At 41.2% G+C, this 12,676-nt stretch overlaps 1 protein-coding gene across 1 annotated transcript in view; it reads right to left on the minus strand.

The window, feature by feature from the left end:
* LOC107564582 (neurexin-2-like) overlaps nt 1–11,791 on the minus strand; it is a gene marked incomplete at its 3' end in the record, with an annotated part of 375,377 nt that extends 363,586 nt beyond the window's left edge. The window contains exon 1 of the mRNA XM_016249689.1: nt 11,603–11,791. The remainder of the gene's footprint in view (nt 1–11,602) is intronic.
* Nucleotides 11,792–12,676: the final 885 nt, after the last annotated feature.

The following is a 12,676-nucleotide window of genomic DNA, read 5'->3' on the forward strand; positions in this document are numbered from 1 at the left end:
GTGTGTGTGTGTGTGTGTGTGTGTTTGTTTACTACTCACTGGTGTGTTTGTGTGTGCTTTTGGATGGGTTAAATGCAGAGCACAAATTCCAAGTATGGGTCACCATACTAGGCCAAACATCACGTCCTTTCCTTTCCTTGTTCCATTTTGTTCATGTCACTTAATTTTGCCATAGTGATTTTAAATTTAAACAACTATGCAATTAATGTGGTTCTCAGAAATAATTGTGGTTAGGTTGGGTAAACACGATCAGATGATTAATCAATAATTGCAACAGGACTGAGGACTGTGGCTGAAAAGAAAAGGGAATGGCTGATGTGGATCAAACACAAACACACAGCTGATGTGAATCAGCATCTTTACTAATACACCACAGAAAACCTGTAAGGGTCTGTCATGTCTCTCGTTTTCGCTCTCTTTCTATGAAAATCTTCAAATGAATGACAAAAGCTCACAGTCCAGTGAGACACTGTGTGTTTGTCTATGTACTCACTTTCACTTCATATTTAGGTCTATGAGTGCATATAAATACTAGAGATCTATACATATATGAATATACAAGGGCAGAGAGTTTACAGCCTCTAAAATAATGACAGATATACAGCAAGACTGATAATAACACACACACTCTGCAACCTATCTAATCAAGAATGACATTTGACTCAGCATGTTGTCAGTGTGTGTGTGTGTGTTTTCATCATGGCTCCCTGAGAGGAAGTGACCTTGTCCCCAAATGCTAAAAACAAAGATGCCTGCATCTTTCTTATTCTCTGTAGAGTGGGAGCTTCATTATGTGCTGCTGCAGCATATGCTGCTTTTCTTTCTTAGGTCTCGTGTCAATCTCACACATCAGCGATAATTTCACACTCGCAATCTGAAAGGCGCAGACTCAACACGCTTCAGTGTGAAAAAAACACATGAATAAAAGAGAGGTGCAGTGATGATGATGATGACGATGATAATGAAGATGTTATTAAAATGTGTTTGTCTGTTACTCCAACACTGCACAACTTTCTACATAACGCACTGTTTTTTTCTTGTTTACACTTGGCCAAACATGTAATCAGTCAGCACGGGTATTATGAAAAATAATCTCAACACCGCCATCTTTACACACACGCAGATGAGACTCTGACTGCTTTCAGCCCAGCATGAGATTCTGAGCTGAAATCACAGGCTGTCAGATGAGAGTTAAAAACAAACCAGAACATCAAATTACAACCTCCAGCGAACACATCATCCTTCTGTCCCGAAGACAGTCAGACAGAACTGCTGGTGACGTCACCGACTGATGATGAACATGTGATCTGTGCTTCTGTGGTCAGCAAACAAAAATGCCAAGAAATCTTCTTGATTCATAACTCCTCAAGTCCTTGAGCTCAGTCAAGGTCATTGGTTCAAATCCCAGACAACAAAAAGACTTTAAAATAATGTACAGCTTGGGCTTTCATTTATTCGTTTAGCAGAGGCTTTCATCCAAAGTGACATAAGGAACATCATAAGCAACCTGCCATAACCTGAATCACTTTGGTTAAAAGCATCTGCCAGACACATATAAAAACAGTTTTTTTTTCTGAAATACCTGGAATCTCTTATAATACCCACACTCATGATTAAAGATAGATTAGATCCACTCAATTACAAATGAATAATGGGAAGCTGTTTTGTAGTTTCATCAACACTAGACTCATGCGCTTGCTTCTGGAGAACACCTCAGACTGATTCTAACCAATTGATCAGATAAACACTCTCACAAATACACACGAGTACTTGAATGCTACACTTCCATTAGATCAGAGTAAAGCTAACTAAAATTGATGAATAAAAACTATAAAAGGAAAAAAAGAGATTAAAAATAGGATCTGTATGAAAAATAAAATACACATACAGCTGCATCTCAATAAATTAGAATGTTGTGGAAAACTTCATTTATTTCAGTAATTCAACTCAAATTGTGAAACTCGTGTATTAACCGCCTGTCGTATTTACACAGAAAGCTATAAAGTAGAATAATACAGAACTTCAGTTTCTTTATTGGGGGGAAAAGTGGTACACGGCCACAAAAAAGGGAAATGTTGACCAAAGAATGATGCAATCATGAATAAACACAATAAACAGATGTGATGTACAACTAAGCAACTTAATATTTGCTTAATCAGGCCAATAAAGCACATTTGAATTGAACAGAGAAAGACAGATAAGAGCAAACGGCTGTAACTGACTCTGAACATACAGCAGAGCTGAGCTGTCCATGGTACTAGGGCTGCAACTAACTATTATTGCGATAATCGATTAGTTGGTCGATTATTTTTTCGATTAATCGGATTAATACAATTTTTTTCCCCGACAAAAAAACACACAATTCCACATTCTGCCCAATGTCCTACAAACAAACGTGCCAACTGAATGCTATGAAAACATACAGTGCTTAACAATTTATTAGACCACCTGCCATAATAAAGAGAAAACACATATTAGGAATTTTTGGAATCTGTCAAAAAAAAATTTTTATCAAAAAATGTTAGTCATTTATTGGGCAAATATACTTAAAGCTGCAGTCCATAACTTTTGGCGCTCTAGCGGTTAATAAACAGAACTGCATGCATCTTGCAGAAGAACATTGTAGCTGGAGCTACTTCTCTCTGTTTATGTCTATGACGAATCATGCAGGTACTGGGCTACTCCTCAGCGGTACCTATCCGAACCAGTCTAAAATAGTCTGAATATAAACACTTATTATAGGGATTCTGGATAAGACAAAAACATGGCTTGGAAAATGGATAGTGTACTCGCTTATTATATAAATTTAGTTCATTTTGAACACAAAAAAGTTACGGACTGCAGCTTTAAACAACTAAATAGTATTTATTCACATAAAAAGGCCTCCTATGCCCTTCATAACAGCTTGCATTCTTGCTGGCATTGTACTTTTTGACTGTAATTGGGTATCTGAAAAAAAAACTATAAAGCTCTCTGCCTTTCTTTCATAGATAACAGCAATAATTATATTATAGCATTAGAAATAGCCTACGACTGTTACTAAAGAGCTTACACATATTGGAGGACTAACCCATACAGAAAGCTAAAAAATGATTTTGGTAATCACCAGTACTGTTAGTTTAGAGCAGCAGCGGCACAAACCATAATTTGTTAAAAACCTTACATAAATTTGTTTTAATAAATTTAAGCATTGTATATAGTGAATATAGTTTAAATCTCTGCATTAAGATATATATAAATAATAAAGATGATAAAGACCAATAGGTAAGGGTAATGTTCTGTTCCTGTCATTTCTTTATCCTGGAATAGGCGGTTATGAAGAGTCTGATATTTATATTCAGACAATTACACGCTGTTATCCCCTTACAGTTCCTGATCTCATAAAATACTCGCAATGCATGTTGACCTTTAAACCTCGATTTAACAGATATCTCAGCACAATTAATGTTTTTGCGCTGACTATTAATTGTCTCCGTTTTCCGCGTGCACGCGCCCGGCGCTCATTCAGTAAAGATTCAAACTTAACACAGACTGTCAGAACGGACCTTTATGCAAAAATGGAAATGCTCGCGTGAATGTGTGTCATTTATACATAAGGATATGACCGTAAACTGAAAGTTTTTGCGCTGAGGATGCACACGCATCTGTTAAAGCGCCTGACAGGGCAAGCCATTACACTAATGCATTCGCTTAAAGCTTAAAATAAAGATTTCTCATGTTTTGGGCAGCTTGGATCACGTAACTCTCCCGCAGCATCTCATTCAGTTTTCTCCAATACATTAGATGCATTTAGTCCATAAAAATGCGTAATTCAGTGCTATAGTTTGACGCGACTGGCTGAAGTTGGACGTGCACTGTGGGCAGACCCGACTAATCGATGATGAGAATCGTTGTCGATGATTTTCATAATCAATAATAATCGATTTGATCAATTAGTTGTTGCAGCCCTACATGGTACTGAAACTATCTGTGGTGCTGAAACTGTCTGTGACACTGAGACTATAGGTCTTGCAGTCAGGGGCGGAGGTGAAAACAGCCGTCAAGACGGACACTTTCTGCTCCCGTTAGCGACAGTCGCACGGTGTTTGCATACTCTATCACAGAAAAAAGTGAATTAAATGCAATATTTGTCAAATAAACAGACATTTCAGAAACGTTTTCATGAGCAACAGAAACACTTTTTATATACTGCTTAATACAGTGCCACCTGTTCACGAATAAAGTTCAACATAATCATATACTATTTAAATACTAATAAAGTGGGGGTATATATGCTTTTATCAGTGTTTTATGATAAACGCGACTCAATATAACATTGCAACTACAGTAAAACAGTTTACTGTTCTATAAACACAGATTTGTGACCATTATTTGAATTGAAAAGGTTAGATTAAACCCATGCGATGAATCTGGCCAATCGTGAAACAGCGGTGTCGTCATCAGCACTCCTGCAGTCGCTCTGGAGAAACTGCACCGGCTGAGTCAGCCGGCTGCTCTCGAAACGCTCTTGCGGTACTTTGATGCCACACGTGACAGTCACGTGGCGTCGCCGCAGTTGGACAAAATTTTTAACCGACATGCACTGCTTCAAGTCAGAATTTGATCGATCTGCACAACGCTGCGTTAAGTCAAATGCACCTTTTCTGTGAGCACTGGAGCTGTCCATGGGGCTGAAACTGTCTTTGGTGCTGAAACTATATGTGGCACTGAAACCATCTTTGGCCACTGGAGCTGTCCATGGTGCTGAAACTGTATGTAGCACTGAAACTATATGTGGCACTGAAACTGTATGTGGCACTGGAGTTGTCCGTGGTGCTGAAACCATGTGGCACTAGAGCTGTCCATGGTTCAGAAACTGTCTGTGACACTGATGCTATCCATGGCGCTGAAACTGTCTGTGGCACTGGAGCTGTCCGTGGTGCTGAAACTGTATGTGACAGACTATCTGTGGGCACTGGAGCTGTCCATGGCGCTGAGATTGTCTGTGGTGCTGAAACTGTCTGTGGCACTGGAGCTGTCCGTGGTGCTGAAACTGTCTGAAACTGAAAATGGAGCAGCCTGACCTTTCAACAAAAGCACCTGATCTGATGAAGTGAGAGGGAGACAGACAGACAGTTTGGTCTCTGAGACTCAAGACGTCAAAGATGGTAGCAGCAGCAGCACAGACATACCAACAAACGTCCTTGATTTTCATACAGGTTTGCACACACGCACACACACACACAGACTCTACTGTGTAGCTGGAGTATTTCTTTGTCACACAGATCGCTGCTGTTTCTCTTTCAGTACATGAAGTGAAACATTCATTAATATCATTTAACAGGACTGAGAGAGTGTCACATTTATTTCTTCAGCTAGAACTTAATAGAGCTACAGGCTCATCTGTCTCTCTCTCCGTCTGCCAGTCTGTTTCTTCAGGTGCAGTTAAAATGTGTGTGTAGTGCCTCATCAACGAAAAGGAGAAACACTGAGAATCAGCTGCCAAAACAAGAGTATGAGAGAGAAATGAATTATAGCAGCAGAGATGAAATGGAGAAAATGGGAATGAGTGAGAAAAGAAAAGAAAAACATGCTGAGCAAAGGAAAGTTCAGAGCCACAAGAACAACAAAGACTGGACCGACAGACACACACACACTCACACAAACCAGCATCTAATGTCATCTTTCAAGTCCTGAGAGAAACAGAGAGACAGGTACAGAGACGGATCAGAGCTAATGGTCATCACACAGGCTCTAAAGACACAGGATGAAGAGGACAGTTTTGGACGCAAGATCAAACCCTGATCTTACAACAAAAAGACAACAATACTATAGCAAACAGAATCCCACCCGACTCCACCACAGACAATGAGAATAACTATGTATTTGGACAGAGATTTCAGCAAAACAGTGTTAATGTTGAGGAGTAGCTCTGATCAGCCACAGATCGAGGCTGACACTTTTTATTTACTTGTGAATCAATGGCAGACGAGAGGGTTCTCTAGAAAGATATAAGGGTCATCGGTTCATGGTTGGGTTAGGGTTTCAGGGTTGCTCAACAGTCGACTACATGATCACAGATTTACATCTGCTCTCTTTCAAAGAATCAGATCAGTCAAAACACTGTCTGTTCAAAACGGAAAGAAAATACTAACATCCTCAGATGAGACAGTAAACTGTACAACAGTAGAAAGAATTACAGATGGGTCTAAAAAAGCCCTGAAAAATACTGACCACAGCTGACCACCGCCATATGTGTTTACTCATAGATAAGCTTATATAAATATTTATCCTATAGAGTTTATATGTCTATAGCGACAGAGAAACACCTGCTAACAGACCAAAATTCTGAGGACATCAGGAAAACATGAGATCCCAACTTTGAAATGATTTGCCCTTCAGAAAGTTAGATACCAACAAAACTTATTTTTTTAGTTATAGGAAGAGAGTGTATTTTTCTAATGGCCTGGTGCACTGAGTGACGCCTGCATGCTTTGGTAATAATTTCTGGCATGCCAAAGAAGTACATTTGAGAAGAAAATAAGAATGCATATGAGAAAGAGAGAGAGAGAGAGAGAGAGAGAGAGAGAAAGGGTCAATGGTGTCAATCTCACGCTGGATGGACAAACTGAACAGATCAATCGTGCAGAGATCAGGACAGCCCAGACACGATCAACAGTTTCTATTGTGTCACAGGAATAGGAATCCTTTAGAATCGCCTGCTCTCTCTGAAAGAGGTCCAGAGGTGCAGAGATGCCCAGCCTGAATCCTGTGTGTGTGTGTGAGAGAGAGAGAAAGAGGTAAACTGGGAGCTGTTCAGATAAGAGTGGTGAAGCGAACTCACATTTACACACAGAGAACAGAAGAAAAGTGCTGAATTAGCAGCAGCACTGCAGAGACGCACAAACTAACTAGTCTTTCTCCACGTTCTCCTGCCTGCCGCTGTACTGGTGCTGCGGGTCACTCCTCTGGTTTACTGCTTCTTTTATTATTGTAGATCACATTCATAAACTTCTTTGGATGAACACAGCTCTAAATGAATACATGTACTTAAACTAGGGCTGCATAATTCGTAGAAAAACATTATGCTTATGATTGGCATAATTTATTGTGAAAAGCATTGACTGCAGCGTTCCATTTAGATCTGCTCGTCTGGTGTCAAAGGCTTTTACTCACAAGTGATTTTTCTCTAGATGCCCCCTTTACATGTGTATGTAACTCAAGGAGATGTGCGCATGACAAGAGCGATACTGTTGTCGAGTAAAACAGTCCAATGTTGTTCTGTCCCTATATACAGACAAACTACCAAAAGGCAAACCTACAAAAACTCCATAACCAATTAGAAATTCATGGCTGCAGTTTATTTTAATGATGTGCCTGCGCAAATGAACAAGAATGTTATCAGACTCTTTTCTTAATCTCAACATGATGCCATTTTTTCCCAAATAGCAATTCATTATAGCATGCCTACAGATAAAATAATAGTTTTAGAACTAAATAAAGATAACATTTTCAGATCTCAGATTCTCTCCTGCCTCAGGCTTAAATGCATATGGCTCTACGTCACCTGAAATGAAGTGTTTGTAGCAAAGGATGCAAAATGATCTTAAAATGCATTTTATGACCCCTTCAGAGAGAGTTTTGCTCAACATGAGCCCAGTAACCGCTTGCAAAACGAGGTTCAGCTTTACACAAATCGCAGCAACCTTCAACATCATCCCACTGTAAACGCAGAGGAACCATCTGCCAACAGAATAAAGAACACAAAGACAAATATCATCCAACTCTTCAGGGCTAATGCTGATGTAACACTTTAACCTTACGTGTTCAGTTCAGAATAAATCATTCAGTAACGCACTGATGTCTATGAGATCTTAATCACTTCACTGTCTGTACTCCTGTGAACATGGAGAAATTTCCACATCATTTCATTCAGTCACCCTGGATTGATTTTTAAGATTCTCCTTAAATGAAATGGAAGGAATTCACTTTCAACTCTAGGAGCAGTCGGCACGTGAAATTCCTCTTAAGTGAAAGAAACTCTCAGGAAACGAGATCAGAGCAGTTCAGAGCGATCCAGCTGCTGTTATTTCAGCCCAATCTTCCTGAGCTTCCATGGCACGATTACTTAAATTAAACCGTTTTGAGTTCTCTGGCTACCATTATTAAAGACACCGTCCTTCACTATTTCATTCAAAGGTTCTGTTTCTCTCAAATCTTAAGCAGTAATTGCTCAACCATGACCATAAAAACAAAGAAGAACTAAAATATACATTTGTCTTAGTTATTCTCTTGTGGATTCTGTCATCATTTACTCAGCCTCACTTCATTCCAAACCTCTATGATTTTCTTTCATCTTCTTCTATGACAGACTGATAGTACTGCTCGCTCTTCAAAACAATCACAGTGAAAAAATGCACACTGAAGCATTCATGCAAAAGCAACATAAAAGTACCATAACATATGACTCTGTAGTCAGTCACACAAACTGATAATCTCAACGTTGGCCAAAACTCCCAGTGTGCTCATTAGATTTCACATGGGAAGAAGACTCTAGAGCTCTAGGCTTCAGTTGACCCTGCAGGGAAAAGAGTGACATTTTCTTCTTTCAATTTTGATGGCAAGGAAAGTCAAATCAGTGTAAAACAGCATGCGGGTGAGTAAACGATGACAGAATATTCCTTTCTGGGTGAACCGATTCTTTAACATTTCCCTTTCATGTTTGTAGGCCCGTGTAAATCTTCTCTAAGCACATTAGGCCTCTTAAGAAGAAAACAGCCTCAGTTTTTACCAAAATGCAAAACACACACCTCCGTCACTAGACCGTCTCATCAGATGTGTCTGAAGTCTCGTCACGTACCGCTAATCAGCGTCAGTGATGATCTGGATGATGTGAACGAAGGAGGATCTGCTCACTTTATCGTTCAGCTCATTTTAGAGACACTTCTGATCGCTACGCTCTCGTTACCTCGTTTTAAGATCTCTTTACCCGGGGTGGCGAGAGGGAGAAATGCCGGTTAGGGTGGTTAGAGGAGAGGGATTATAGTCAGATCAGCGGCGCTGCTAACAGGCGGCAGCGATCTCTGGGTGTCGGGGTCGAGCCGCTGTCACGGCAGGTGAGGAGGTCACGTCTGGAGCATCACGGCTCCTTCAACTGAGCTCTGGATCAGTGTTCAAAGACAAAAAGAGCTTTTTACGCTGATCTCCCACTTTAAAGAGCTGACAGGAACTAAACTAACAGTTAAAGGTTCTGAGAAACATTAAAACACAGCCGTGCCGAATACAGCACACTCACATTAAGCAATATATAACATGCAGCAAATCTCAACTGCTTGCTTGTTTATACCGTAGCATAATGTCAACCATCTCTAATCTGATAAATACTACTCTAAGGAATGAAGAAATTATAATAATTAAAATCTGATTTTCTGGAAAACTGCTTTCAGACAATGTGTGAAAAATGCTTCACCAGTAAATTTGACTTGACAAACACATAAAGGTCCTGCAGAGATCAGGCCAGTGACAAACAGGATCTTAATTTGGCCAGAAGCATTTGATCCCAACATGAATGCATTCAGACTCCTGACAGACATCTGCCAGATGAAGCTTCAGCACATCTGAGGAAAAGACCTTAAACGTTCCCTCACAACCACACACAGCTCTCCTGCTGTGAGGACAACAACTATTAGTTAAACACAAGGAAAATGCATTTAGCACCAGCTTTTGGTTTGGAAAGAGAGCTACTGAGATCTGAAAGATTGTGAATCTTTTCTACTTCACTGCAGCCATTTTTACTTGCACAAGCGATAATCCAATTACATCACCACATTATGTGTGCAAGCATTATTTCAAGTTTAATTGACTTGTTTTCACACACTCCGTTCTAAATCAGCTTTACAGAAAACAGTGACTTATAAACCCCAGTGTTCAAGACAGAAGAATGAGCAGCGAAAGACAAATCTCTGAGATGTTTAATGACAATGAAAGAAAAAGAATCAAATGCTGAATATATGGCAGCTTATTAGAAACACATCAACATAAGCTAGAAATATTTGTATTTGTGAGTAACGCTGCAGTGTGCTGAAGGTCGGCGATTCCTCATATGTGTTTTGTGCTGCAAAATCTCAGAAAACTCGGGGTCACCCACACGCTTACAGAAGCAGATCAACCTGACACACACACACACACACACACACACACACACTGGAGCTCTGAACGCGGTCATCAATAACCTACTGATCAACCACACAGTCAATATATCATTTGTATACTAATAACTTGTCAGGGGAAACCACAAAGCAAGAGGATCATTGTGCAAACACACAATCAGTGTGTAACATTTTTTGACATGGTTTGGCTATATTCACAAGGACATTTTCAGACATTTGAGCCCAGATGTAAGAGCCGAGAAAAATGAGAAACCCTTTGATTATAATAATGAGAAAATGATCACAAAGGGGTTTCTGAATTGTACAGAGCAGATAAATTCAAGCCTGAACACACACACACACCAGCTATATGAAAGAAACGAAATCAAAGCGTCATCATCCACCTCTCTGTGTATGAAGACACTCTCTCTCTGTTTCTTTCTTTCTCGCTCTGTCTGTCTCTCTGTCTGTGTCTGTCTGTGTGTGTGTGTGTGTGTGTGTGTGTGTGGCTCTGCAGGTTGTTCAGAGAGGTTGTCTATCGCACCCCAGCGGAGGAGCTGCGCGCTGAAATCATCCTCACTACACATGAACTCATGAACTCAATGTGAAATCAGACAGAACAGGCCAGTCCTTTGATTTCAGCCCATTTTAATGAACACAATACAGACAAGAGAGAACGAAGCCACATAAGAACGACTGTCAACGCCTACAATCACACACAACTTAGTTCGTTTGTGTCTATCGCGCGTGTGTGTGTGTGTGTGTGTGTGTGTGTGTGTGTGTGTGTCAGACGGAACAGTCTAGAGATCGTGGATGGAAACACTGTGTTTAATGATGTCTCAACACTACGGCAGCTGCTGAAATAACATGTCAAATGTGTGCGGAGACACATGAGTGATCGATGCTCTGATCATTAGAGTCTCTTCAGCGAACATTCATCAATCACAGTCACTTCCCTTCACGCGCACCCTCCGGTTCTCTGCTTTAACCAGCATCGTGTTTCCAGACCCCAAAACACACTGGAGACTTCGAGATCAAACCTGACATGATCCGAAACAAGAGATCACCTCCTCCAACCCTCACACACACACACACACACACACACACACACACACACACACACACACACACACACACACACACACACACACACACACACACACACACACACACACACCCACACAAGGCATCTACCTATACAAATCTATGGTCGCAGTTACCAGTTTCAAAGGGAGGGACTCACATACAGTAACTATGTGGCTGCTGAAAAACTTCACAAAAAAGCTCACACACACACACACACACACACACACACACGGGTCCGCGTTCCTGTCGGAGATCACACTGACGCTCTTCAGCATCTCATGGGTAAAATTGGACATCGTCATGATGCTGATTAGGAAAATCCAAGAACACACACACACACACACACACACACAGAGAGAGAGAGAGAGAGAGCTCAATTAGCTCTTTACCTTCGCAATGCTCTCCCTGCGTCTCCGTCTCTCCTTCTTCCCAAATCCCTGCGCTTTTCTCTGGAATCTGAGTCCGGAATAATGTCAGTATCCGTCAGAGAGCAACGCGTCTCGATCCTGCGCGTCTTCCGATGGGTGCTGAGCGCCGCGTCACCTGCGTCCTCACATCAGCAGCGCGCGCGAACCCGCCCACAGAGACACGCCCCGCACCGCGGGCGGAGCCGAGCTGCAGAGAGCGACGCGACGCGACGCACAGATCCTGGAGATCGACGCTCTTCTCCAGAAAGAAGCGCTAGAAACGCCCCTCACGGAACGGAGAGTTTAGATCCTCCGCCAGGTTCCGCCTGCAGTCCAAACTGAGCCGTTTCCAAATCACCAAATCATCAGCTGCTGCAAAATACAAGTCTGAGGTTCCTACACACCAGCACATGACTGAAGACAACGCCACGGTAATCATCACGATACAGCCGCAGAACTAACGACTTCCGTGAAGAGCTGGGACGGTTCTGGTGTTAAGCAAACATTTACATTCCTGAACACACACTTAAATGTTATGAGCGTGATGTTTTAAGTAATCACGCTACCCGTTCACACAGTTATATTAAAGCGAAGTATGTCTAATAATGAACGTGAACAGCATTCACACAGAAGAACGCGTTTTGCTTTACAACACGCCAGACGCAGAGCAGTGGGAAGGAAAGCGCAAGTGTAAGAACGGGTTTTAAAGTTCTTCAAGCGCATTCCTGCGTCCCAATGTGCATACTAGCCATCCTAAATTATATGTGATATTAGTCATTTTCACTACTATTTAGGGTGGATAGTATGCACATTGGGACGCAGGGCATGTTAACGTGAATTCGCGCAGAGGAATGGCGTGTGTCCGGTGCGCGGGAGGGGACGGGATCGGCTCCGTTAAACGACACGCTAATAACATAAAAACATGCTAATTTATGGCCACCTACTGGCGAAGAGCTATATAAATAAAGTTATAGAGTCGAAGATTTCTCAGGCATTTACTAAACATAATGGTATGTTATATATTAAAATAGATAATACGGACAGTTAAATGGGGGT

The sequence above is a fragment of the Sinocyclocheilus grahami genome, unplaced genomic scaffold (genome assembly GCF_001515645.1).
Source record: "Sinocyclocheilus grahami isolate Dianchi unplaced genomic scaffold, SAMN03320097.WGS_v1.1 scaffold948.1, whole genome shotgun sequence".
In the NCBI taxonomy this organism is placed as follows: domain Eukaryota; kingdom Metazoa; phylum Chordata; class Actinopteri; order Cypriniformes; family Cyprinidae; genus Sinocyclocheilus; species Sinocyclocheilus grahami.